This window comes from Macaca mulatta, chromosome 10, assembly GCF_049350105.2.
Source record: "Macaca mulatta isolate MMU2019108-1 chromosome 10, T2T-MMU8v2.0, whole genome shotgun sequence".
NCBI lineage: Eukaryota > Metazoa > Chordata > Mammalia > Primates > Cercopithecidae > Macaca > Macaca mulatta.
The window spans coordinates 93,469,425-93,496,862 of NC_133415.1; the positions used below are offsets into that span (position 1 = coordinate 93,469,425).

General features: G+C 38.6%; 1 long non-coding RNA gene across 1 annotated transcript in view; it reads right to left on the minus strand.

The window, feature by feature from the left end:
* Positions 1-19,992: 19,992 nt before the first annotated feature.
* LOC114670478 (uncharacterized) overlaps positions 19,993-27,438 on the minus strand; it is a 31,585-nt gene continuing 24,139 nt past the window's right edge. Inside the window, exon 3 of the long non-coding RNA XR_003720126.2 lies at positions 19,993-20,855. This is a non-coding gene — a long non-coding RNA (uncharacterized LOC114670478). The remainder of the gene's footprint in view (positions 20,856-27,438) is intronic.

Below are 27,438 nucleotides of genomic sequence, written 5' to 3' on the forward strand. Positions count from 1 at the left end.
CGGAGTTTGCAGTGAACTGAGACCCAGCCACTGTAGTCCAACCTGGTCGACAGAGCGAGACTCTGTCTCAAAAAAAAAAAAAAAAAGTGTTACCAAGACAGCCACAGGCAGGCTCTGTATGTGCCCTCAGTCAAAATCTTCCCCACCCTCCTTTAAGACTCTAGGTTATGTTGGATCCATGAGAGGAGTCACCATGTCATCCTCAAAATGCCACTGAGAAACTGTCATCCAATGACTGTCATGGCTTTCCCCTCTTTATTTCTTCTGGAAGAGTGGAAGTAGGGGGAGGAAGAAAGTGTAGTGGCAGAGGATGAGGCTGACAGACCACAATGGGGTGACTGAAGTACTAAGACAATGGGGAGGTGCAAAAGGATGCTGAGCAGCCTGTGTTAGAATTGTGTCAGAGTGAGGACTGGATCAGACGCAGACCAGGGTGAGAGATCTCAAGATGGGCCTGGAGCATCAGTAGTGATGATGGAGGGTAGGAGATAGATTTCTATGGCAGAAATTTATTATTTTACGTGTGTGGCTGCCCATTAATGTTTGTGTTTGTTCATTGTTTTAGAGACAAGTTCTTGCTCTGTTGCCCAGGCTGAGTACAGCAGCATGATCACATCTCACTGCAGCCTCAAACTCCTGGGCTCAAGTGATCCCCCTCCGCCAGTTCCCCAAGTAGCTGGGACCACAGGCATGCACCACCACTTCTAGCTAATTTTTTAAGTTTTTTGTAGAGCTGGGAGCCTCACTGTGTTGCCCAGGCTGCTCTTGAACTACTGGTCTCAAGCGATCTTTCCGCCTCAGCCTCCCAAGTGGCTGAGATTACAGGTATCAGCCACCAATCCCAGCTTTTTTTTTTTCATTATCTTTTTAACAGCTTTATGCAATTTGGGGGAAATAAGACATAATGAGTTCCAGTTTCTGATGTGGAAGTCAGAACTCAAGTGATTTCCAGACTCCCTTGCTGCTATGCCATGAGCACATAATCAACCTTCAGCAACTAGACACTCCAGTTGGGAAGCGGTCAATTTGAGGAACTGGTCTATTTGGAGCTCACGCACAGTTTTGCTGGTGTAGGAAACAACCAAGTCACCAGTTTTCAGGGCAGCATGTTTGCCAAGCCAAATTGCCAACCCAGAAGTGACACTGATGCTGGTGACAGTGGTCACTTGCAATAAAGTCAGGTTTCTGGCATCTAGTATGCAGTGATAGCTTCAGCAACAGCAATCAAAATCTCAATATTAAGCCAGATCTGCAATGTGGTTTTGGATGTTCTTAGAAGTTTGGCCTCAAGCCAGTTTCTCCATCTCCTCCATCAATTATGGGGGCTACTTGACATATTTTGCTAAATAACTTTTCTTCCTAGTTTTGTATTCTGTCATTTGCAACTGAGAAACTGGCTGACACAATTCTTAGATATTTATGGGTAATATTAAGAGGATTGAGTGACCTAGTAGCCCAACTACTAGAACAGTGACTGACACATAGCAGACATTCAGTATACTTCAAATACTTGTTGAGAGGCAGGAAGGCAGGAAGGCAGGTGGGAAGGAAAGGAAAGGAAAGGAAAGGGAAGGGAAGGGAAGGGAAGGGAGGGAAGGGAGGGGAGACAGAGAGGGAGGAGAGAAGAAAAGAAGGATGAAGGGAAGGATAAACAGAGTGTATGTAATATGAGAAAGGAAGGAGTGTAGGATGATAACACATATTAGACAATTTTGTGGATGGTAGTGCTATCACTGAGACGAGAAAGGCAGAAGACAGAGCAGGTTTGAGAAAATGATGAGTCAGGTTTGGCACCGCTGAATTCAAGTTTCCTCCAGTACATCCAAGTGCCAATTTCAGTAGCTTGTTGGATACTTAAATCTAGAGTTCAGCAGGAAACTCAGGGCAGTAGATGACTTTGGGGTGACCCAGACAGAGGAGTAAGTGAGTTTTGCAAATGGAAAAAATGCCCTAGTGCAAAGAAGAAATGACAACAAATGGAATTCTGAAAAATACCAGCATTGAAGAGATAACTTGAGGAGTTGCTCACAAAAGACACTGAGGAAAACTGCCAGAAGTTCATAGGAAACCAAGAACTGCCCCAGAGAGCTGAGCTTTGTGGACCTACATGTCATCAAAGGCCAGTGATGACAGGACCAGGTGAAAACAAGACATCTTTCTGCTTCTGTTTCCACAGTGCATGGACCAAAACACTCACCTTCCCAGCTCCTCGCTGTGAATGGTCATGGAAGGCAGGCCTCTTGACCAAGCTGTAGACATTTATGAGCATCTACTGTGTGCTAGGCACTGAGCAAGGCAATTTACATTGATCGACCTTCTTAATTCTACCAATTGCACTGTGAGTGACTTATTATATTTGTCCCATTATTCGCTGAGGTTCAAAAAAGTAAGGTCACTTTCCACTTCCCACAGGGTTGGCTGTTAGAATCATTCAGCAAGAGATTCTGTACAAGGCTGGAGGGAGGAGGCTTCAAAAAGAACAACCAGTTTGCCTTACAGGAAACTGAGGCACAGAGATGTTACTCGCCTGACATCACATGGTTAGTGACTAGTCCTAATCCCAGGCCAGCCTGCCTTAAGGATCCAATGATGATAATGTTGATGACAACGTGACAGGAATAGTAACAGTGATAGTAACAACATCAGTGATTGCTGCTACATTTATGGGGCACCTGTAATATGCCAAAATTGGTGCGCTTCATGCATTGCCTCACTTAATCCTCATGACAACACAATGAGGTAGGGCTATCATAAACCCCTCTTCAGCCCTGAGAGTAAAGGGGCTCAAATTGTCACCGTGAACAATAATAATCCTACTGGGGCTTGGAACTGGACGTTGGCGTGCAGGACAGGCTGGAAACAGGCTGCTCCGCAGTGGATCCTGGCTTCTCAGACCCCAAGGCGGCCCCAGGGAGCAGACAGCCCAGCCCAACCCAGGAAAGGGAGACATTCTGCCCAGACAAACCGCAGAAGCGTCTGGGGCGCTGCTGTCTCCTGTCCTCTACAAACTTGTACCAGCTTGTGTGTGCAGATCTCTGGGATAAGACGATCAAGGACCAGCCCCCCGTCCCAAGTGCTCATGAGGAAACTGCCCTGTGTGCCATAGGGCCCATCTCTCCAGGCCTGCCCAGACCCAGGACCTTGAACTGAGCCATGCACAGGTCTATAGGCTGGGGAGGTGGATAGAAAAGTGGCCCCAAATAGTAGACCCTGGTGGGAATTTTAGCACCACCATGAGCCTTTGTTCTAAGCTTCCTTTCATCTGGCTTCCGGAACTAGGACCTGCTAGATGGTTTATTGCCTTTCCTTTTAAGTCACATTAAAAATAACTTTTCAGTAATCACTCTAACCGAAGGTACTTGACTTGCTGGGGATCCCCAGTGCCTAGAAAGGTGCTCGGTATGTACTAGAAATAACAAATATTTATTAAGCACTATGTGATAGGCAAGGCGCCATGAACTTTACATTCTTTATCTCCTTTAATGCTCACTACAACCCTATGAAATACATTCTCTTATTATCTCCATTTTACAGATGAGAAAACTGAGACTTTGAAAGGTGAGGTGACTTGGCTCAAGGTCACATAATGAAAAAGCAGCAGAGCTAGTATTTGACTGCAGTCTATGCTCAGACAGTCCCACCATGATACTGTGTTGTCTAAAACAGGTGAAAGAGTGTGTGTGTGTGTGTGTGTGTGTGTGTGTGTGTGTAGAAAGGCAGCCTAATTTGGTGGAGATATTTAGTGGAGATATTTAGGAACCTTGGGCGTGAAGCTTAATTCTGCTCTATAAAAGCTGTGTGATCTCGATGAAAGAACTTTACATCTCTGAGATTCAGTGTCCTCATCATTCTTTTCAAACCTTTAGTTGTGGAAGACAAACTATGGCTCTGAAATAACAAGTACAAATGCAATAGCAATACAAAGCATGAGTGAGTATACATAGACACTTGTGTGGCCCATGTGTGTCTGTGTGTGTGGCAGCTCCCTCGGCAGGTCTGTGCGTTTGTGTGTACATGCATTCACACGTGAGCGTGTGTAGCAGAACTCATCTCTGTTTCCTCTCTTGAGAGCCCCTGATTATGCACTGTGGGTCCAGAAAGGGTGTCCAGAAAGGATGTCCAGAGCTCACTCCTTATGCCCATTTGCCTGTCATACTTAGAAACTTTATTTTCTACCAAAGTGATGGCTGCCTCCCAGCTGTTAAAAGTCTGGGCTATGGCATGAGTGGAAGATCAAGGCTGCTTCCACTCCCAAATGCACGCTCAGCCCCTCACTCTGCCCATTTGTTGACTCTTGGCCCAAAACTGTCCCCTCAGAGATTTCCCTTAGGCTGGGGAAGGGAGCCAGTTATAGCCACCTGGGGAAAAGGAGCCTCAGACAATGTGGAGGGGCAGGGGAGAGGATACCTGCTCCAGGTCTTATTTTCCTCTTTCAATACCTAAGCAAATGCACCGTGACAAAGGAGGGGACTTCGGCTTTTCCACATAGAGTGGGTGCTCCATAAACATATATTAAAGACATCAACAACCCTCAATGGTCACTTTTATAAGACCCATTTTACAGATAAGAGAACTGAGGTTCAAAATATTTAAGCAATTTACACAAGGTCACAGGGCACATAAGCAGCAAAGACAGGATCCTGGCGCAGCTCCATCCTATACCAAAACTTGTGCTTATTCCACTGTGCCCTCGAAGGTACCAATCTGGTGCACCTGGCAATGTCATAGTTGAGGCAGCTGGGATTTCCCAGTCTGCCTTGACACGTAGCCTTAGCCTGGGTGACTCAGCAAGAAAGCACTGTCTCTGCCTGAAATTGTGCCAGGGAAAGGGTGCAGGCTCAAGAGACCAGCTTAGCAGTGCTGTAAGGGGCATCGTCCTGCCTGCACACTGTTTCCTTATCTGCAAATTGGTCTAGCACGCCACACCTCTCAGAATCAGTGGAGACCAGAGGAGTGTAGGGAGATCAGCACATATAGGTATGTGGACCAGAAACGAAAACCTACTGAACATCAGTCAGTGGGGATAGAGAGAAGGCAGAGGCCAGGTCCTGAAGGTCTAGTGAAGCCATCTGTATTAGTTTCCTGAACTTGGCAGCCTAAAACAACAAACATTTACTATCTCTCAGCTTTAGAGGCCAGACATCTAAAATGAGTTTCAGTGGGCCAATATCAAGGTGTCGGCAGGGCTGTGCTCCCTCTGGAGGCCCTAGAGGATAATCTGTTCCTTGCCTTTTCCAGCTTCTGGGGGCTGCCAGCTTCCCTTGATCTCAGTTGCATTGCTCCAATATCTGCCCCCGTGATCACTTTGCTTTTTGGTCTGTGTGTGGTAGAACCTCCCTCTGCCTCCCTCTTATAAAGAGACATGTGATGGTATTTAGGGCCCACCTGGATAAGCCAGGATAATCTCCCCATCTTAAAATCCTTAACTTAATCACACCTGCAACAGTCTTTTTCCAAAAGAAAAAATAAGGATTATTTATAGGGATTAGGAACAATTATCTTTCAGGGGCATTTTCAGCCTACTACACCATCTAAATAAGCTGATACTACATCTTGGTGGCACCAAGGAGCCATTGGAAGGTCTCTGGTGGCAGAGTGCCATGATGAGATCTATTTCCTGAAATAAATGTGGACTCTCTCATGGCCTGTGGCAAGTCCGCTCCCTGCTCGAGGTTTCTGAAAAATCCCAAAGGCTTTCACTCTTTTGTCACTCCTGGCTCCCTTCCTTTTTTTTTAATTTTTTTAAAATTTTTTTATTATATTTTAAGTTCTAGGGTACAGGTGCACAATATGCAGGTTTGTTACATATGTATACTTTCTCTCTTACCTATTATCTCCTGCACTTCTGCTCAAATGCAGAATTAAAATATTCTTCCTTGATCTTTACCCCTCCCCCCAAAAAAAATTCATTCACACAAGACATTTTTGTGTGTCGATGACTTTACTAAAGGTTTGTAATGCCAGATGGGGTTGACATCATAGAATGCAAACAATTTTAAATTAAGCATTAAATATCTCATTTTGATGCATCCTTGACCCACCCTGGCTACCTTCTTTCCAGACTTTCCCCTTCTACCATGTTCCCAGACTGCTTATTTTCATTCTTTTTTATTATTTTCCTTTTCTCTGCTCTACCCCTTCCCTAAATTCCTGCAGTTTATAAGACTGAGCAGTTAAGATATGTCTTACCCTCTCCAGGTGATTATTTTCCTAAGCAAGGGTAACTTCCTCCCCAAGAGGATCCCTAATACTGTAGTTGACATCAGAATTTTTTCATCCTATTGCACTTATACATAGAAGCATATTATATGTTAAACACATTTAAAGGGACATCGTACATGTAAATACCCACACACTCTCACACACACACATGCCCCAAAGATCACAGCTAAGTCCCAACTTGAAGGAAGCGTGTTCTAATGTCATCGCCATGACCCACCCACCCATCTGTTTTGAGCTGTGGTTGGCAGCAAATAATTAGCATTCACCAGGATGGCCAAGCCCAGCTTCCACTGTGGATCCCAACAGCCTGCCTCACAGCAAGAGACTCTGCTTTGGTGTAATTACCTATTCCTTGCACACCAGTTGCCCTGGTGTGATGTCAGCCCCTCCACATTGTTTATTTTAATTAAAACAGAAATTGCAGGTCTTAGGTGCTTGTAATTACAGCCCATGAACTAAATTGACTGAGGCCCCTAATTAACCTGAAACACGTCTACCTGGCTGGAGGTGTGAGTTTGGACTTGACTAGTTCAGGGCACTGCATCAGCACCAAAAAGAAAGCAAGGAAAGAGCTAGTAGAGATTCAGATAGGGCATTTGCCCTCCCAAAACAGCTACACACAGCCTGTACCCCTCAGACCACATTGTGGGTTCAATTTCAATTCCAAATGTACCTATTAGCCCAGGACACATTCAGCAAGAGTGTAGTGATAGCATCTAAAAATTAACTAATGTAATCATCAATAGAATAGAAAGCAAAAACAAAGGAATAAAAAATAAAAAAATCACATGATCATTCCAATAGATGCAGAAAAAAACTTTTGACAAAATCCAACACCATTTTTTTTAATAAAAACACTCAACAAACTAGGGATAGAAGAGAACTTCCTCAACCTGATAAAGAGTATCTATGAGAAACTCATAGCTACATGATGCTCAATGGTGAGAAACTGAATGCTTTATCCTTAAGATTAGGAACATGACAAGGATGTCTGCCCTTACCACTTCAACTCAGCATTGTTCTGGAGGTTCTATCCCAGGCAATTGAAAAGTAAAAAGAAATAAAGACATTCAGATTGGAAAGGAAGAAGTAAAACTATCTTTATTTTTATATGACATGATCTTATATATATAAAATACTAAGGAATCCACTAAAAAATAGAACTAATAAATGAATTCAACAAAGTTACAGGATACAAGATCAATATACAAAAATCAACTGTATTTCTATACACTTACAATGAGGAATCTAAAAATAAAGAAAATAATTTAATATGCAATGGTATTAAAAATAATAAAATAGCAATAAATTCAACAAAAAATAAAACAACTCTGAAAACTACAAAATATTGTTGAAAGAAATAAAAAAAGACCTATAAAACTCTAAAAACATTCCAGGTTCATGGATTGGGAAACTTAATATTGTTAAGACGGCAATATTCCTCAAATTGATCTATAAATTTAACACAATCCCTATCAGAATCCCAGCTTGCTTCTTTGTAGAAATTGAAACTGATTATAAAATTCATACGTCATTTCAAAGGTCTCACAATAGTCAAAATCACCTTGAAGAAAACAAAGTTGAAGGACTCACACTTCTCAATTTCAAAACTCACTACAAAGCAACAATAATCAAAGCAATGTACTACTACCACAAGAATGGACATAGAGACCAATAGAATAGAATTGAGGATCCAGAACTAAACTGATATGTCTGTGGCCAACTGATTTTTGACAAGGCCAACTGGTATTGAATGCCAAGACCATTCAATAAGGAAAGAGCAGTCTTTACAACAAACAATGCTAAAACAACTGCACAGCCACTCACAAAAGAATGAAGGTTGACCCTTACATAATACCACATACAAAAACTAATTTAAAATAGATCAAAAGCATAAATACAAGAGCTAAAACCAGAAAAATAAAAAAATATATAGGTAGATTTTTATTACCCTGTATTTGACAATGAAGTCTTCAAAATAACACCAAAATCACAAGGAACAAAAGAAAAAATAGATAAATTGGACTTCGAAATTAGAAATTTTTGTGCTTTAAAAGACACTGTTAAGAAAATGAAAAGGTTTTAATCCAGCTTGAGTTAATTTTTGTATAAGGTGTAAGGAAGGGGTCCAGTTTCAGTTTTCTGCATATGGCTAGCCAGTTTTCCCAGCACCATTTATTGAATAGGATATCCTTTCCCCATTGCTTGTTTTTGTCAGGTTTGTTGAAGAGCAGATGGTCGTAGATGTGCAGCGTTACTTCTGAGGTCTCTCTTCTGTTCCATTGCTCTACATGCCTATTTTGGTACCAGTACCGTGCTGTTTTGGTTACTGATGCCTCCAGTTTTGTTCTGTTTGCTTAGGATTGTCTTGGCTATACAGGGTCTTCTTTGATTCCATATGAAATTTAAAGTAGTTTTTTCTAATTCTGTGAAGAATATCAATGGTAGTTTGATGGGAAGAGCATTGAATCTATAAATTACTTTTGTCAGTATGGCTATTTTCACGATATTGATTCTTCCTATCCATGAGGACGGAATGTTTTTCCATTTGTTTGTGTCTTCTCTTATTTCCTTAAGCAGTGGTTTGTAGTTCTCCTTGAAGAGGTCCTTGAAGAGGACCTCCTTGAAGAGGTCCCCACTCCCTTGTTAGCTGTATTCCTAGGTATTTTACTCTCTTTGTAGCAATTGTGAATGGAAGTTTGTTCACGAATTGGCTCTCTGCTTGTCTATTGTTGGTGTAAAGGAATGCTTGTGATTTTTGCACACTGATTTTGTATCCTAAGACTTTGCTAAAGTTGCTTATCAGTTTAAGGAGTTTTAGGGCTGAGATGATGGAGTTTTCTAAATATAAAATCATGTTATCTGCAAACAGAGACAATTTGATTGCCTCTCTTCCTGTTTGAATTCCCTTTATTTCTTTCTCTTGCCTGATTGCCCTGGCCAAAACTTCCAATACTATGTTGAATAGGAGTGGTGAGCGAAGGCATCCTTGTCAGTTTTCAAAGGAAATGCTTCCAGCTTTTGCCCATTCAATATGAAATTGGCTGTGGGTTTGTCATAAATAGCTTCTATTATGTAAAACTCAAAACCATAAAAAATCTAGAAGAAAACCTAAGCAATACCAGTCAGGACATAGGCATGGGCAAAGACTTCATGACAAAAACACCAAATGCAATTGCAACAAAAGCCAATCATCAGAGTGTACAGGCCACCTACAGAATGGGCAAAAACTTTTGCAATCTATCCATGTGACAAAGGTCTAATATCCAGAACTTACAAGGAACTTAAACACATTTACAAGAATAAAAACAAACAACCCCATCAAAAAATGGGCAAAGGATGTGAACAGACACTTTTCAGAAGAAGACATTTACATGGCCAACGAACATGTGAAAAAAAGCTCAATATTGCTGATCATTAGAGAAATGCAAATCAAAACCACAATGAGATACCATCTCATGCCAGTCAGAATGGCAATTATTAAAAAGTCAAGAAACAATAGATACTGGCAAGGCTGTAGAGAAACAGGTACGCTTTTACACTGTTGACGGGAATGTAAATTCGTTCAACCATTGTGGAAGACAATATGGCTATTCCTCAAGGATCTAGAACCAGAAATACCATTTGGCCCACCAATCCCATTACTGGATATATACTCAAAGGAATATAAATCATTTTATTATAAAGACATATGCACACATATGTTTACTGCAGCACTATTTACAATAGCAAAGTTATGGAACCAACCCAAATGCCCATCAATTATAGACTGGATAAAGAAAATGTGGTACATCTACACCATGGAATACTACACTGCCATAAAAAGGAATGGGATCATGTCCTTTGCAGGGATGCGGATGAAGCTGGAAGCCATCATCCTCAGCAAACTAACACAGGAACAGAAAACCAAACACCACATGTTCTCACTAATAAGTGGGAGTTGAACAATGAGAACACATGGACACAGGGAGGGGAACAGCACACACTCAGGCCTATTAGGGGATGGGGGATGAGGGGAGGGAACTTAGAGGACGGGTCAACAGGTGCAACAAACCACCATGGCATACGTATACCCATGTAACAAACCTCCACATTCTGCACGCGTATCCTGGAACCTAAAGTAAGATTTAAAACAAAACTGCACGTTCTGCACATGTACCCCAGAACCTAAAGTATAATAAAAAATAAAATTTAAAAAAAGAAAAGAAAATGAAAAGGCAACCCAAAGAATGAAAGAAGATATATTCAAATGCTGTATCTGATAACAGACTTGTTCTAGAACATGTAAAGCACTCTTAAAACTGGGTAATAAAAAGACAAATAACCCAGTTTAAAGATAGGCAAATGATTTGGATTGGCCTTTATCCAAAGAAGATATACAAATGGCCAGTAAACACATAAAAAGATGCTCAACTATTAAGCAGGGAAATGCAAATCAAAACCACAATGGGATGCCACTTCACAACAACTAGGATTGCTTAGATAGCAACAAAATCAGAAAGAACAAAACATCAGTGCTGGAGCCGTGGGGAGACTGCAACTCTCATACACTGCTGATGGAATGTAAAATGGTGAAACCACTTTGGGAAACAGCCTGAAAGTTCCTCAAAAAGTTCAACACAGAGTTACCAAATTACCCAGCAATTTCACTCATCGTAGATAACCAAGAAAAATGAATACATATGTCACATAAAAAACTTTTACAGAAGTGTTTATGCAATTATTCACAATAATGCATTATACTATGAATTATTTATAGTAGCCAAAAAGTAGAAATAACCCAAGTATTAACATAGATCAACTTATGATAGACAATATATGGTATATCCATACATTGGAATAAAATTCAGCCACAAACAATGAATGAAATGTTGATATATGCTACTACATAGATGAACTTTGAAAAAATTCAGGTACTTGAAAGAAGACAGTCACAAAATATCACATATTATATAATTATATTTAAATATAATAGCCAGAATAGGCAAATCTATAGAGACAGGAAGTAAATTAGTGTTTGCCTAGGGCTGGGGAAAATAGCGAGGTAGGGGAGTGATCACTAAAGGGTGCAGAGTTTCTTTGTGAGGTGAGGAATATACTCTAAATAGCTGAACATATCTGTAACTATACTAAAAACCACTGAATAGTACTCTTTAAATGGATGGATTGTATGATATGTAAATTATATCTCAATGAAGCTGTTTTACTAAGTGTACTGAGTACCACATACATCCCAGGCACCATACAGGTGCTGATATAAAAGCTATGTCAAATACATAAACTGAGTGTCTTCTTTGTTTTTTAAATGATTCTTCTTCAATTTTTGAAAATTAAGAAAAACTATAAGGAAGAAAAGAGAAATAATCTATAATCATATCCTCCAGTGACAGCCATTATTTATATTTTTCATGCATTTTCTCTGTTTCTTCCATTCAAAATCCTTTTAATGTATTAGATGCCCTTTTGAAAATCTTAAAATATGTTTACATAACAAACCCTTACATGCTTACCAACCAACTTAAGGAATAAAACATCAGTAGAAGAAAACACCATCTATATGAATAATTATCCTGAGGAAATAATCAGAGGTTATCCAAGATGTATAGGATGCTCACCCCAGCATCACCCTTAAGGCAAAACAAGGCTGGGTGCAGTGGCTCACACCTGCAATCCCAGCACTCCGGGAGGCCAAGGGGGTGGATCACCTGAAGTCAGGAGTTCGAGACTAGCCTGACCAACCTGGTGAAACCCCATCTCTACTAAAAATACAAAAATTAGCCAGGCGTGGTGGCGGGTCCCTGTAATCCCAGCTACTTGGGAGGCTGAGGGGGGAAAATCGTTTGAACCCAGCAGGTGGAGGTTGCAGTGAGCTGAGATCACGCCACTGCACTCCAGCCTGGGTGGCAGAGCAAGACTTCATCTCCAAGGGAAACACAAACTTAACAAAACTATCTCAGGGAAGGTTTTTGGGTTTTTTTTCATCTTTGTGAATGTAAAAAAAAAAAAAAAAAAAAAAAATGTGTCTTTCATTTTTAATGTAAAGTTTTCGATAATAATGAGATATTTTTACAAATGTATTGTCTTTTGATGCTTTAGCAAATTATATGTGCAAGTCTTATGACCATTTTTTCTTTGGTTTTCTTTTTTATATGGTCATTTTTTAAAATCTCTGCATGTGTTAAGGATAGTAACCATTCTGCCATATACACTGTAAGCATTTTTCCAATTTTGACATTTTTCTTTTACTGTTGCTTATAATATTTTTAAAGATATAGATTCTTTTTTTTCAGTGGCCAAATATATTATTCTTATCCTTAAGATCTCCTCTATTGCTCTTAGGCTTAGAATGTCTTTCATCATCTGAAAATCAATTAAATATTTATTATATATTATTCTAGTATTACATACTGGCAATCTTAACTTTTCACTATGCTGTGTTAAGTAAAATTTGTGTATGTCATAACTGCCCAAAGCAATAACTGCCTGTATTTTAAAAAGTAACTCTTTAATCCATTTATAATTTAATTTAGGAGATAATGTGAGGTAAGGTTCTCATTTTATTTTATTCCAACGTTCATTAAAAAATTCATCCCTTTCCAAATAATTAACATTTCTTTTATCTTCTATTAAGCTTATAGGTATTCTAGCATGCAATTCAAGACTATCTCTTCTATTTCATGACATTATATTTTAATTGTTGTATAATGCCATATTGTTTTAACTACAGTAGTATATATGTCAAACACATAAGAATGACATTTTTACTTCTGTTGCAGGAGGCAATGCTTGTTTTGTCTAATGAAATCCAGAATCACTTTCAAAATCAAAATTCCAAGACACGTTAAATGTATGAATTAATGAGGGACTAATTAATATCTTTGCAATATACAATCTTTCCAACTAGATATATAGTTGTCTTTCTATTCATTCTTTTTTTATATTTCTAAATTGAAGTTTGCAGATCTGATTTTGGTTTCTTTCCAATACATTATAACAAAGTTTCAGGTGTATAAAAAAGTTGAAAGAATTTTATAGTGAGCACTTACACAGATTCTCCCACTGACAACTCAATTCCTTTATCATGTACCTATCCATCTAACCAAACATCAATCCATCTTGAGTTTTTTATACACTTTAATTAAATTATGTGTATATACACATGTATGTGTATATATACATTTATGTGTGTCTATATATATATCTCTCTCTCACATATCCTCCTTAATATTTCAGAATACATATCATTAACTGCAGTTCAGTATTTGTTTACAGTTTTTTGTGGTAAAATGTACACAAAATGAAAGACAAAAATCTTAACTATATATTGTCTGAGTTTTGACAAATGCATACATCTATGTACCCAAACCTCTATCAAGATGTAAACATTGCATCATTCCAGGAAATTCCCTCATGCCCCTTTTTCATCAATGACCATCCCTTCCCCCAGAATCAATCACTGTTCTGTTTTTCTCCACCATGAATCAGTTTCACCTATTTTAGAACAACATATTATGGAATACAGTTCCCATATGTACTCTTGTGGATGACTTCTTTCACATGACAAAACCTTTTGAGATTCTTCTGTGCTGTTGCATGTTCAATAATTTGTTCCTTTGCACAAGTAGTATTCCATTGCACGAATATACCATCATGTGTTTATTCATTCTCCTACTGGTAGACACCTGGGCTGTTTCCAGTTTATTATTATTATATATTAATAATATCTTGCTAGGAACATTCTTGTACAAACCTTTCTGTAGGCATTTATTTTCAGTTTTCTTGGTTAATTACCTGGGATTCAAATTTCTGGGTCACAGGGTAGATATGTGTTCAGAATTGTGAAAAATTATCAGACATTTTGCCAAACTCCCACTTGAGAGTTCCAGTTGCTCCACATTCTTGACAATTGGGATTGTTTCCATCTTTCATTTTAGAACTTCTGAAGGGTGAATGAGGATATCACACTGTGGTTTGAATTTTCCTGATGACTAATGATACTGAGTATTTTTATATCTGTTCATTGGCCAGGTGTATATATTTTGTGAAATGCCTGTCCAATTAATTTGTCCATTTTTATTGGGTTTTTACTCTTTTATTATTAAATTGCAGGAGTCCTTTACATATCCTGGATACCAGTCTATTGTCAGATAACATCTGTTTTACTTATAATTTTATCCAGTTTGTAGATTGCCTACCTAACAGTGTCTATTTATGAGCAGAAGTTTTCTTAACAATGTCTATTTACGAGCAGAAGTTTCAAACTTTGATGAAGTCTAATTTACCAGTTTTTCTGAGTCTTGTCAAAGAAACTTAGTCTATCCCTAAGTCATAAAGATACTATCCTATATTTCTATTGAAGACTGTGTGGTTTGTGTATTGTATAAAGTAGCAGTTAAAGTCCTTTTTTTCACAAGAATAACTGGCTATTGCAGCATCCTTAGTTAAAAGACTTTTCTTTCTGCATTGAATTGCTTTGGTGACTCCATCAAAAATTGGTTGGCCAGTGGAGTATGTTTCTGAGCTTTCTGTTCTGTTCCACTAATCACTTGTTGATGATTATGCCAGTACCACCTTGTCTTAATTGCTTTAGTTTTAAAATAAGTCTTGAAATCAGATAGTAAAAGTCTTCTAACTGTTCTTCATCAAGATTGCTTTATCAAAGTATTCTAGGTGCTTGCATTTATATATAAATAGTAGAGTCATTTTTTCAGTTTCTGCGAAAGTCTTTCTATTGTGATTATGTTGAGTCTATTGGTCAGTTGGGAGAGTTGACAACATTGTATCCTTGTATCCATAAATACCCATTGATTTGGGTCTTCTTTATTTACTCTCAGCAATGTTTCATAGTTTTCAGTGTAGAGGTCTTGTGCATATACTGAAATCTAATCCTCAGTATTTTTTGTTTTTGATAATCTGTAAAGGGTTTCTTAAAATTTTACTTTACTAACATTTGTTTCTAGTATATAAATAATAAAACTGATTTGTGTATGTTTACCTTGAATCTTATGAGCTTTCTAAATTCACATAGTAGTTCTAGTAGTTGTTTCATAGATTTATTAAGGTTTTCTATGTAAACAATCATGACACCAGCAAATAATATACAATTTTACCTCTTCCTATCTGTATGTATTTGTTTAATTTTTGGTTTTTGTCCTTTCATAATGGCTGCAATCTCAGTACAGTGTTGAATAGGAATGGTGAGAGAGGGCATCTTTGCCTTGTTTCCAACCTTAGTGAGAAAGTGTTCAATATTTCACCAGTAAGTATGATGTTTGATGTACCTTTTTAATAAATAATTTTTATCAGATTGAGAAGTTTCTCTTTTATTACTAGATTGTTTTATTACTAGATTAACTACTAGATTGTTTTTATCATGGAATGTTCATTTTTTGTCAAGTCTCTTTTCTCCTTGATACCTGTTTCTTCTTAGTTCTGTTAATGCAGTGGATTATACTGTTGGATTATTAAGTGTTTAACCAACTTTATATTTCTGAGATAATTCTGACATAATAAATATGTCATAATGTGTTATTCTTTTTATATACACTACTGGATTTGATTTGCTAATATTTTGTTAAGGGTTTTTAAGGCTCTGTCATCCAGGATTTTTGTCAGTAATTCCCTATCTTCCTTTAATTTTTTTTTTTTTGAACAGGAGGAAGTATCTGTCAGATTTGGGTATTATAGTTTCATAAATGAGTGTCATAAAATGAATTAGGGAGTGTTTCTTCTTCCTGTATTTTCTGAGTTTGTAATCCGTGTTATTTCTTCTTAAATATTGAGAGAATTCACTTGTGAAAATGTTGAGACCTAGAATTTTCTTTGAGGGAAGATGTTTATTAACTTCGTTGACCCCATATTTACTTGGAAAATTTGGTATGTGTTTAGTTGTGAGTTGGGGAAGGGGTTTATTTTAAAACTGATTATTTTTTTTTTTTCCAGCTTTTTATCTAATGGAGCTCTGCTCTACTGTAGTGGAATTCCTTCCAACTTTCCCTGCCTTATTCTCTGACATTCAAAATCAGCAGAACACATTACAGTCTGCAGTGTCCAGCAGGCCCTGCGGCTCAGTCTGTCCTTGTCTCTGTCCTCATCACACAACTTTACTTATAGTATCTATTCCTCCCAGGATCTGTGTATTAAGGTCACAACATTCTACCCTGACATTTTACAAAACGTATGATCCTCAACAAATATATTGAGGATGGCAAGATTTGGCTGCCTTAAAAAGCAGTACTCACAGACTTGAGAGATGTCCATCCAACTTTTTAATTGCTGCAGATGCTATGTCTCTGAGCCAATGCAAAGAGAGGAAGAGGGAAAGAGCGTCTCCACTTTTACGATGGCAGGGCTGCACTGTTTCTGTGTCTTCATTAGATAGGTTAATTGGAAATCAAGAGAGGCTGTGTCAGGGGCAGGAATAGCTAGCCAGATGCCATTTTAAACTGGAATTTATCCAGCTGATTTCTTTGAAAACCTACCATGCTTTGCTCAATAGACATACTGCTGGCTGGCACCAAGGAAATGACTGGTACATAAGCACACATTCAGCATTTAGTAGTTCATTTTTCTCTTCCTTCTGCTCCTTCAGCTGATCATGTCCTCAATTATACTCAGAAATGAGGGATTCCCTTCGTGAATCAGTAAGGGTTGAGAGCAGTGGCGAAGGGTTCCGACTGAGTCTTCCTCAACACATCTGCATTCCTGGTTACTGCAAAGTTTTTATAAGATCCTGGAAATACTAGACCCATTTAGTTATCTCTGGCTCATGTGCCCCAGCCATCAGCAAATTAAAACTTGGATGTGAGATGTCAGTGAAAGAAAGAGAAGCATGGTCCCTTAACTGCTACAAATAATATGCAAGTGAGCTAGTAGAGGTATGTGATGAAAGGGATGAGGGGCAAAAAGGATCTCCCTCCAGGCCTAAGAACATTCTGAATTTGATGCTTTCCTTTGGATTATAATCCCACAAGACACAATGCCAAATGCCATAACCCCAAATGTTGAAATCCCTGATGTTCACATTTCTAAAGTCTAAAATTCATAAGGTCTAAAACTCCAAAAATCACAATCACAGGATAGTTGCATCAGGTTAGGGAGAACGATTACTCTGTTAGTGTCTTTGCTTGGAAGTTAAGTATGGTTTAAGGACACACATATGGGTGCCAAGTTGACAAGAGGTGGACTTGTGAATTTAATTTTAGGTGTCAACTTGACTGGATTAAGGAATCCCTAGAAACCTAATAAAGCATTATTTTGGGAGTGTCCGTGAGGATGTTTCCAGAGGAGATGAGTGTGAGTCTGAGTGAACTCTGTAGGGAAGATCTGCCCTCAACCTTGGCATGCACCCTCCAATCAGCCAGGGTACAGAAGGTAAATCGATTTCTCTCTGAGAGCTGGGACAGACTCTTCTGCTGTTTTGTACATCAGTACTCCAGGCTCGCTGGCCTTTGGACTTCAGTTATTATACCTACTGGATTTGATTTGCTAACATTTTGTTAAGGGTTTTTGAGGCTCTGTCATCCAGGATTTTTGTCAGTAATTCTCTTTCTATCTTCCTTTCTTTTTTTTTTTTTTTTTTTTGAACAGGAGGAAGTATCTGTCAGATTTGGGCATTATAGCTTCATAAATGAGTGTCATAAAATGAATTAGGGAGTGTTTCTTCTTCCTGTATTTTCTGAAAGAGTTTGTAATCCATGTTATTTCTTCTTAAATATTGAGGGAATTCACTTGTGAAAATGTTGAGACCTAGAATTTTCTTTGAGGGAAGATGTTTATTAACTTCGTTGACCCCACATTTGGGATCAACGAAGCCCCCCAGGTACTGACACTTTCAGTTCTCGACTGATAGACCACAGTCTTCTCTGGATCTCAATCGTAAACACATTGACATTTCCTCCGTGGAGTAAGTGATGTTATTTTTGCTCATCTTCATTTTTGAAAGCTAAAATTTCTTGAGATCTCAGCTCTTTGCAAGACTGCATATGCAGTGGTGAGCCATTGAGGGTTTTGATCAGTTTCATCAAAATACAGGTTGTCTGACACAACCTGTGACCACAGTTATAAAGCCGGGTGCAGCCAATTACCAACTACGATGATATGCATTCATACATTTCGCTTTTTGATCTATTTCTTCATGAATACATTTGTCTGATCATAACTGTTACACTCCTGCAAATGCTTTTAGTATACCTGGGTGCTTATGCTTATAAAAATATGTGTGTTATTATTCCCTATTTTATTGTATAAATTGGCCTATGAAGTATTCTGTCATGTTTTTATATGTTTCTCAGGAAAACCAGTTTTAGCATGTAAATAAATGTTTTTTAAAGAATCTTTTATTATTTTTTCCAGAATCATATTTTCAGGATTTTGATCTTTCGGGATTTCAACATTTGCAATTATGGCATTAAGATTGTATCTTCCAGGATTAGAATCAGCTTGTGAATACTTACAGTCTAATGCCAGGGAAGAAAGCTAATGGCCAAAATATTTAAATAGCTTAGTCTTTTGATGAACAATTAACTCAGCTATTTGAGTTGCTAATGTCAAGCAAAGACAAAATTTCCAGGAATAACATTCCAGACCAAACTTGCTCAATTTTTCCATGCGTTTTAACAATGATCATGTATTGACAGAATAGAACAAGGATTTTTTTTTTTAATTGATCTGCAGAAAAAAATGGCTTATCTATATCTATCATGTCTAACATGGTAACAACTAGCCACATGGGGCTATTAGCCCATGTGAAATGTGGCTAATCTAAATTAATACGTGTAAACACACACCAGACACACGTACAAAGACAAAGACATAGTATGGAAAAAGGAATGTAAAGTATTTTACTAACAATGTCTCTGAGAAGTTGCATGTTAAAATAATCATATTTTTTTAATTAATTAATTTATTTATTTATTATTATTATTAAGTTCTAGGGTACATGTGCATAACGTGCAGGTTTGTTACATATGTATACTTGTGCCATGTTGGTGTGCTGCACCCATCAACTCGTCAGCACCCATCAACTCGTCATTTACATCAGGTATAACTCCCAATGCAATCTCTCCCCCCTCCCCCCTCCCCATGATAGGCCCCTGGTGTGTGATGTTCCCCTTCCCGAGTCCAAGTGATCTCATTGTTCAGTTCCCACCTATGAGTGAGAACATGCGGTGTTTGGTTTTCTATTCTTGTGATAGTTTGCTAAGAATGATGGTTTCCAGCTGCATCCATGTCCCTACAAAGGACACAAACTCATCCTTTTTTATGGCTGCATAGTATTCCATGGTGTATATGTGCCACATTTTCTTAATCCAGTCTGTCACTGATGGACATTTGGGTTGATTCCAAGTCTTTGCTATTGTGAATAGTGCCGCAATAAACATACGCGTGCATGTGTCTTTATAGCAGCATGATTTATAATCCTTTGGGTATATACCCAGTAATGGGATGGCTGGGTCATATGGTACATCTAGTTCTAGATCCTTGAGGAATCGCCATACTGTTTTTCATAATGGTTGAACTAGTTTACAATCCCACCAACAGTGTAAAAGTGTTCCTATTTCTCCACATCCTCTCCAGCACCTGTTGTTTCCTGACTTTTTAATGATTGCCATTCTAACTGGTGTGAGATGGTATCTCATTGTGGTTTTGATTTGCATTTCTCTGATGGCCAGTGATGATGAGCATTTTTTCATGTGTCTGTTGGCTGTATGAATGTCTTCTTTTGAGAAATGTCTGTTCATATCCTTTGCCCACTTTTTGATGGGGTTGTTTGTTTTTTTCTTGTAAATTTGTTTGAGTTCTTTGTAGGTTCTGGATATTAGCCCTTTGTCAGATGAGTAGATTGCAAAAATTTTCTCCCATTCTGTAGGTTGCCTGTTCACTCTGATGGTAGTTTCTTTTGCTGTGCAGAAGCTCTTTAGTTTAATGAGATCCCATTTGTCAATTTTGGCTTTTGCTGCCGTTGCTTTTGGTGTTTTAGACATGAAGTCTTTGCCCATGCCTATGTCCTGAATGGTACTACCTAGGTTTTCCTCTAGGGTTTTTATGGTATTAGGTCTAACATTTAAGTCTCTAATCCATCTTGAATTAATTTTCGTATAAGGAGTAAGGAAAGGATCCAGTTTCAGCTTTCTACTTATGGCTAGCCAATTTTCCCAGCACCATTTATTAAATAGGGAATCCTTTCCCCATTTCTTGTTTCTCTCAGGTTTGTCAAAGATCAGATGGCTGTAGATGTGTGGTATTATTTCTGAGGACTCTGTTCTGTTCCATTGGTCTATATCTCTGTTTTGGTACCAGTACCATGCTGTTTTGGTTACTGTAGCCTTGTAGTATAGTTTGAAGTCAGGTAGCGTGATGCCTCCAGCTTTGTTCTTTTGACTTAGGATTGTCTTGGAGATGCGGGCTCTTTTTTGGTTCCATATGAACTTTAAAGCAGTTTTTTCCAATTCTGTGAAGAAACTCATTGGTAGCTTGATGGGGATGGCATTGAATCTATAAATAACCTTGGGCAGTATGGCCATTTTCACGATATTGATTCTTCCTATCCATGAGCATGGTATATTCTTCCATTTGTTTGTGTCCTCTTTTATTTCACTGAGCAGCGGTTTGTAGTTCTCCTTGAAGAGGTCCTTTAAAGGCAAGAAATAACTAAGATCAGAGCAGAACTGAAGGAGATAGAGACACAAAAAACCCTCCAAAAAATCAATGAATCCAGGAGTTGGTTTTTTGAAAAGATCAACAAAATTGACAGACTGCTAGCAAAACTAATAAAGAAGAAAAGAGAGAAGAATCAAATAGACACAATAAAAAATGATAAAGGGGATATCACCACCAACCCCACAGAAATACAAACTACCATCAGAGAATACTATAAACACCTCTACGCAAATAAGCTAGAAAATCTAGAAGAAATGGATAATTTCCTGGACACTTACACTCTTCCAAGACTAAACCAGGAAGAAGTTGAATCCCTGAATAGACCAATAGTAGGCTCTGAAATTGAGGCAATAATTAATAGCCTACCAACCAAAAAAAGTCCAGGACCAGATGGATTCACAGCTGAATTCTACCAGAGGTACAAGGAGGAGCTGGTACCATTCCTTCTGAAACTATTCCAATCAATAGAAAAAGAGGGAATCCTCCCTAACTCATTTTATGAGGCCAACATCATCCTGATACCAAAGCCTGGCAGAGACACAACAAAAAAAGAGAATTTTAGACCAATATCCCTGATGAACATCGATGCAAAAATCCTCAATAAAATACTGGCAAACCGGATTCAGCAACACATCAAAAAGCTTATCCACCATGATCAAGTGGGCTTCATCCCTGGGATGCAAGGCTGGTTCAACATTCGCAAATCAATAAACATAATCCAGCATATAAACAGAAGCAAAGACAAGAACCACATGATTATCTCAATAGATGCAGAAAAGGCTTTTGACAAAATTCAACAGCCCTTCATGCTAAAAACGCTCAATAAATTCGGTATTGATGGAACGTACCTCAAAATAATAAGAGCTATTTATGACAAACCCACAGCCAATATCATACTGAATAGGCAAAAACTGGAAAAATTCCCTTTGAAAACTGGCACAAGACAGGGATGCCCTCTCTCACCACTCCTATTCAACATAGTGTTGGAAGTTCTGGCTAGGGCAATCAGGCAAGAGAAAGAAATCAAGGGTATTCAGTTAGGAAAAGAAGAAGTCAAATTGTCCCTCTTTGCAGATGACATGATTGTGTATTTAGAAAACCCCATTGTCTCAGCCCAAAATCTCCTTAAGCTGATAAGCAACTTCAGCAAAGTCTCAGGATACAAAATTAATGTGCAAAAATCACAAGCATTCTTATACACCAGTAACAGACAAACAGAGAGCCAAATCACGAATGAACTTCCATTCACAATTGCTTCAAAGAGAATAAAATATCTAAAATAATCATATTTTAGATTTATTGGATTAAATAAAATGTGTTATTAAAATTAATTTCACCTCTGTTTTTACTTTTTTAATGTGGTTCCTAGAAAATTTTAAATTACATATGTGGCTCATAGCATATTTCTATTAGACAGCTCTAAATAATTAAAATACGGCATACTGAGAAAAGTTCTTGGGTATGTACATTAGTTCACCAGGGCTGCCACAGTAAAGTGCCACAGATTGACATAAATAATAGAAATGTATTTCTCACAGTCCTGGGGGCTGGAGTCTGAGGTAACAGTGTTGGCAGGGTTGGTTTCTTCTGAAGTTTCTCTCCTTGGCTTGCAGATGGCCACCTCCTCCCTGTGCCTTCACGTGGTCTTCAGCGCCTGTCTGCGTCCAAATTTCCCCTTCCTATAAGGACATCAGTCATACTGGAAAAGGCCCATAGGAAAGGCCTCATTTAATCTTAATTACCTCTTTAAAAATCCTATCTCCAAAAACGATTACGTTCTGAGGTACTAGAGAGTGAAGATTGCGAGAACAGGAATTTGGGGGAATGCAAACCAGTCCATAACAGCACGACATTGTCCTGGGTTTGGAACTTGTGTTCAGTATTTACTAGCTATATGAACCTCAGCAAGAAATGTCCCTTCTCTTTACCCAAAATTTCTTACCACTAAAACAGAGATAATGTATTATATTTCATGATATGTATGTGGGTATATGTATATAATATTTTTTCTTGAGCATTTCCTCAAGTTATTAGGTATCTCACTACAATAAAAATATAAAGTTTGAGGGCTGCATTTTTCCACTTCTGTCACTATACCAACATGTATTTAACCAATCCGCTCTTAGAGCATATCAAATTGTTTCTAACTTTCTACTCTTACAAACAGTGTAATAAGTCACAAGTCAGTTGAATCGTGCCAGCAAAGTCATGCTTCCTCCAAAGGTTTAGTGTAGGATCCTGCCTGCCTAGGCTCTTCCAGCTTCTGGTGGCTCCTGACATTCCTTGGCTGGTGGCAGCATCACTCCAATGTCTGCCTCTGTCTTCACATGGCCTTCTTCCTTGGATCTCTCTGTATCTTCTCCTTTTCTGTCTCTTAGAAGGACACTTGTCATTAGATTTAGGGCCCACCCTAATCCAGGATGGTCTCACCTCAACTGTATTAGTCTATTCTCATGCTGCTGATGAAGACATACCTGAGACTGGGTGATTTATAAAGAAAAAGAGATTTAATGGGCTCACAGTTCCATGTGGTTGAGGAGGCCTCACAATCATGGCAGAAGACAAAAGGCATGTCTTACCTAACGGCAAGTAAGAGAGAAAATGAGCTTGTGCAGGGGAACTCCTCTTTATAAAACCATGAGATCTCACGAGACTTATTCACTATCACGAGAACAGCACTGGAAAGACACGTCCGCATGATTCAGTTGCCTCCCACTGGGTCCCTCCCATGACACGTGGGAATTGTGGGAGCTACAATTCAAAATGAGATTTGGATGGGGACAGTCAAACCATAACAGTGCTATAATGAATAAGCTTGAATGTCTCTTTATTTATATCATTCACATCTCTGATATTTCCTTAGCAATAAATTCTGAGAAGCAGAATTAATTGGTCAAGGGATATGTATCTTTTAAGATTTTGTTTACATCTGTTGAGAAATTCAGGAGGTAAACTCCCAACATTAGGAATAAAATTTCATTTTTCCCCACACCATGGCAAGAACTAGGGCTTATCATTTTTTAAATATGTTTGTCAATTTGATGGATGAAATGGTATCTTTTTACTTTTTATTTTTTTCACCATTTCAACAATTATTTAAATTATTTCCAAAAAGAAAAGTATTTTAAAACAAGGAGCGCCTTCTGCCCTGCTGACTGGTTATTTGAAATGTTCACAGAGCCCTCTGGAGTTTTGGCTCTTCATTCAAACCTGCAATTCCATAGAGTTTCTCTATCACATCTCAACTGACTTGTGTCATGTTCTCCATATATGTAGTTTTTTAAGATTGCCAACCTCTATTAGTTGCCTACAGCTTCCGCAACACCTTACCCCAAAGTTGGTGGCTTAAAACAACAGAAGTTCATTCTCTCACAATTCTGGAGGCCAGCAGTCCAAATTCAAGGTGCCAGCAAAGTCATGCTTCCTCCAAAAGTTCTAGTATAGGATCCTGCCTTGGCTCTTCTAGCTTCTGATGGCTCCTAACATTCCTTGGCTGGTGGCAGCATCATCCCAATGTCTGCCTCTGTCTTTACATGGCCTTCTTCCTTGGGTCTCTTTGCATCTTCTCCTTTTCTGTCCCTTAGAAGGACACTTATCATTGGATTTATGGCCCACCCTAATCCAGGATGATCTCACCTCAAGCTCCTTACCTTAATTACACTTTCAAAAATCTCATTTCCAAATAAGGTCACATTCACAGGTTCCAGGGGCTAGGATTGGACATATCCCTTAAGGAACAGTTTTCAGTTCATTGTGACTCCAAAGCCAGGCTCCTTTGAAGTTCCCCATGGAGTCAGTTCACTTCCGTTCCATTAGCTGAATGGTGAGTGTTACTGCCCCCACTATCTGGTTTCTCTTGACACATGAGAAACCAAATAGTAATGGCTACAACTAAATAAAGGAATTGTTGATCTTGTTTCTATGTCATGTGAAGAGTTTCACTTTTTTTTCATTTACAATGAACATTTGTTGCTATGCATAAGACAGTCTACTGACTTAAGGTGAGCAGGGGGGCAGAGAGGAACAGGTGTCACATGTTGAACACACAATGCCCCCATCAAAAACCTCCATTAAAAACCTCAGATTCTATGAGGGAAAGAATGACAAAAATAAAACTATTTCAATATAAACTGAGCATTGATGAGAAATATAAGCCAAATTTCCTAGGGTATCTAAGAAAGGAGTGCACTATTCTGCCTGAGAAAAGCCAGGAGGGAGGAGACATTGGACCTGGACAAGGAGAGATGATCACTGATCCATCCAGTGGCTCAGGAAGGAAGGGCATTCCAGGCAGAGGGAACAGTGTGTTCTAGGCATAGACTCAGGGGTATGCATGGGAAGTTTATTGAGGAGGAGGGATGCCCAACATATCCAGAGTGGAAAGCAGCAGTAGGGCCATACGCAGAGTATCCCAATTAGAAAGTCTTATTGAAAGAAAATAAGATAAATTTGTGAATAACACAAAATGAGGTACAGTTCTGAGTCCCCCACCAAAATGCCAATCTCTCCCTCATTAAAGGCCAGACATAAAAGGGCACTGCATGATTCCATTTAAGTGATGTTTCTAGAGCAATCACAATCTATAGTGATTTTTTAAAAAAAAAAAAAAAAAGCAAGTTAGCGCTTGTCTGGGGCAAAGTGTCCAGGGAGGCTATGTGTAAAGGGATAGGAAGGAGTGGTCTGGGTGACAGAAATGTTATATGCTTTGATTGCAGAGATAGTTACCCAGGTGTATACATTTGTCAAAACTCACAAACAGTCCCCTTAGGTGTGTGGATTTCATTGTATATTTATACCTCAATAAAGACAATTTTTAAAATAAATAACTAAAAATGTAGGAGCAAAAGGGAATATTCATTTAGAATGAGAAAAGAAATTACAACTAGTTATAAATTTTATCAATAAAAGGCTGAAAAATACCAGAACCATCTCAGCCATTCAGGAAAATAGCCATATTGTGCATTAATTAACTGCCAACATCCTTCGATAACATTATTTTTCCTATTTGTTTTGGCTTCATTCTCCTTGTCTCTTCCCATGTCAATAATATCATAACAAGTTGTATAATATTAATGGTTGATTAGTTTGTCTTTTATTACTGATAATTTAGAAAACGTCTGTCCACTTCCTAACTCTTTGTTTATATCCTCTACAGTTTTTAAGGATTGTCATAAAGTTTGGCAAAGCCTCCATGAAATGTTTTTCATAATTGAGCTCTGGAACTTATAAGGATTGCCCACAGACTAGCTTCCAGTTCTGTACATTTCAAACTTGGTTTCTCCGCCATACTTTGGGCACCACAGAACACGTTCACGTCGTGAAACAGCCTCTGGCCCCAAACCTTCACTTGGCAACATCACTCGTCACATGTGAGTTGGCACAGTAGGTGGTACCAGTGTCCTTGGAAGCAGATTTCTACACTGAGATGATTAGCAATTACTTACCTGTATAAGGAAGCGACTGCAAATCACACAGCTATAAGCCCAAACTAAGTGTATCCCCAACTCAATTTCTTCTTAGCCAGATTCTCAAAGTCCTTGGGACCACTCTGACAGTACAGAGGAGATGGAGAAATTGTACAAATATCAGAGAAGAGAGAGTGGCCTTAACCTATGTCAGTTTAAATATCTTATTTTCGCAAATTTGGCAGAACCACATGGCCATGGGAATACATTGCTAGGACTGCTAGCAAGGACTGTAAAGATGAAAAACCTCAGGGGCTGCTCAGTGAGGCTGCTTCAGGGCAATGGGTGCCATGGGTAATTTTGGGAAAGTTGTCAGGACCAGATTTGGAGAGCTTTCAGTCAGGTGCTGAAATACAGCCTTTAACCTCCAGGCAGAGGGGCTTTTCCTTTAACCGAGAGAACAGAATCACTGTGTGTTGGTGGGGGAACTCTGGCAGCCATGGAAAGGGTTGTTTCAGGGTTTATTGTTTGTTTTAGTTTCTTCTTGTAACTCACAGCTTTTCTTATGCAACCCCCCTCAAAAAAAATACCTTTTCTATTTAAGCGTCTTTAAATTAAGAAAACTATATTAAATACATTAAAGATAATTTTGAAAAAAGCCCAGAACTCCCCGCTACCACAGCCAACCAATTCCACCAAGCTAAACTTGTTTAAATCACTTCATTATCTAAGTGAACAAAGTGGTTCAGAACATAGACTGCAAAGTAAAATTCTTCAGTTCAAAATTTGGCACCACTGCTTCCTAACTCTGTGACCCTAGGCAAATTAAATAAGCTCTGCAACCTCAGTTTCCTCATCTGTAAAATAGAAAAAACAATGGAAGCTAAGTGTAGAGTCACCGTGTGGATGAAATGAGCTGATTCACTGGAAGCACAGGGCACCATTTCTGACTCAATCAATGTTAGCAGTGATGAAGATTTTTGTCTACTCCTTCCCCAAGCAGATATGTTTTACTGAGTCCCCACCTCTGCAAGCTCTTTTTCATGATTCTTTATCATTATGCCAACCATTAAAATATTCAGAGCCAAGCGAAACATTTCAACTAAAAATAGCTAGTTGAAAGGGTTGTGTGGCCCGTTTCCTGAGAGCA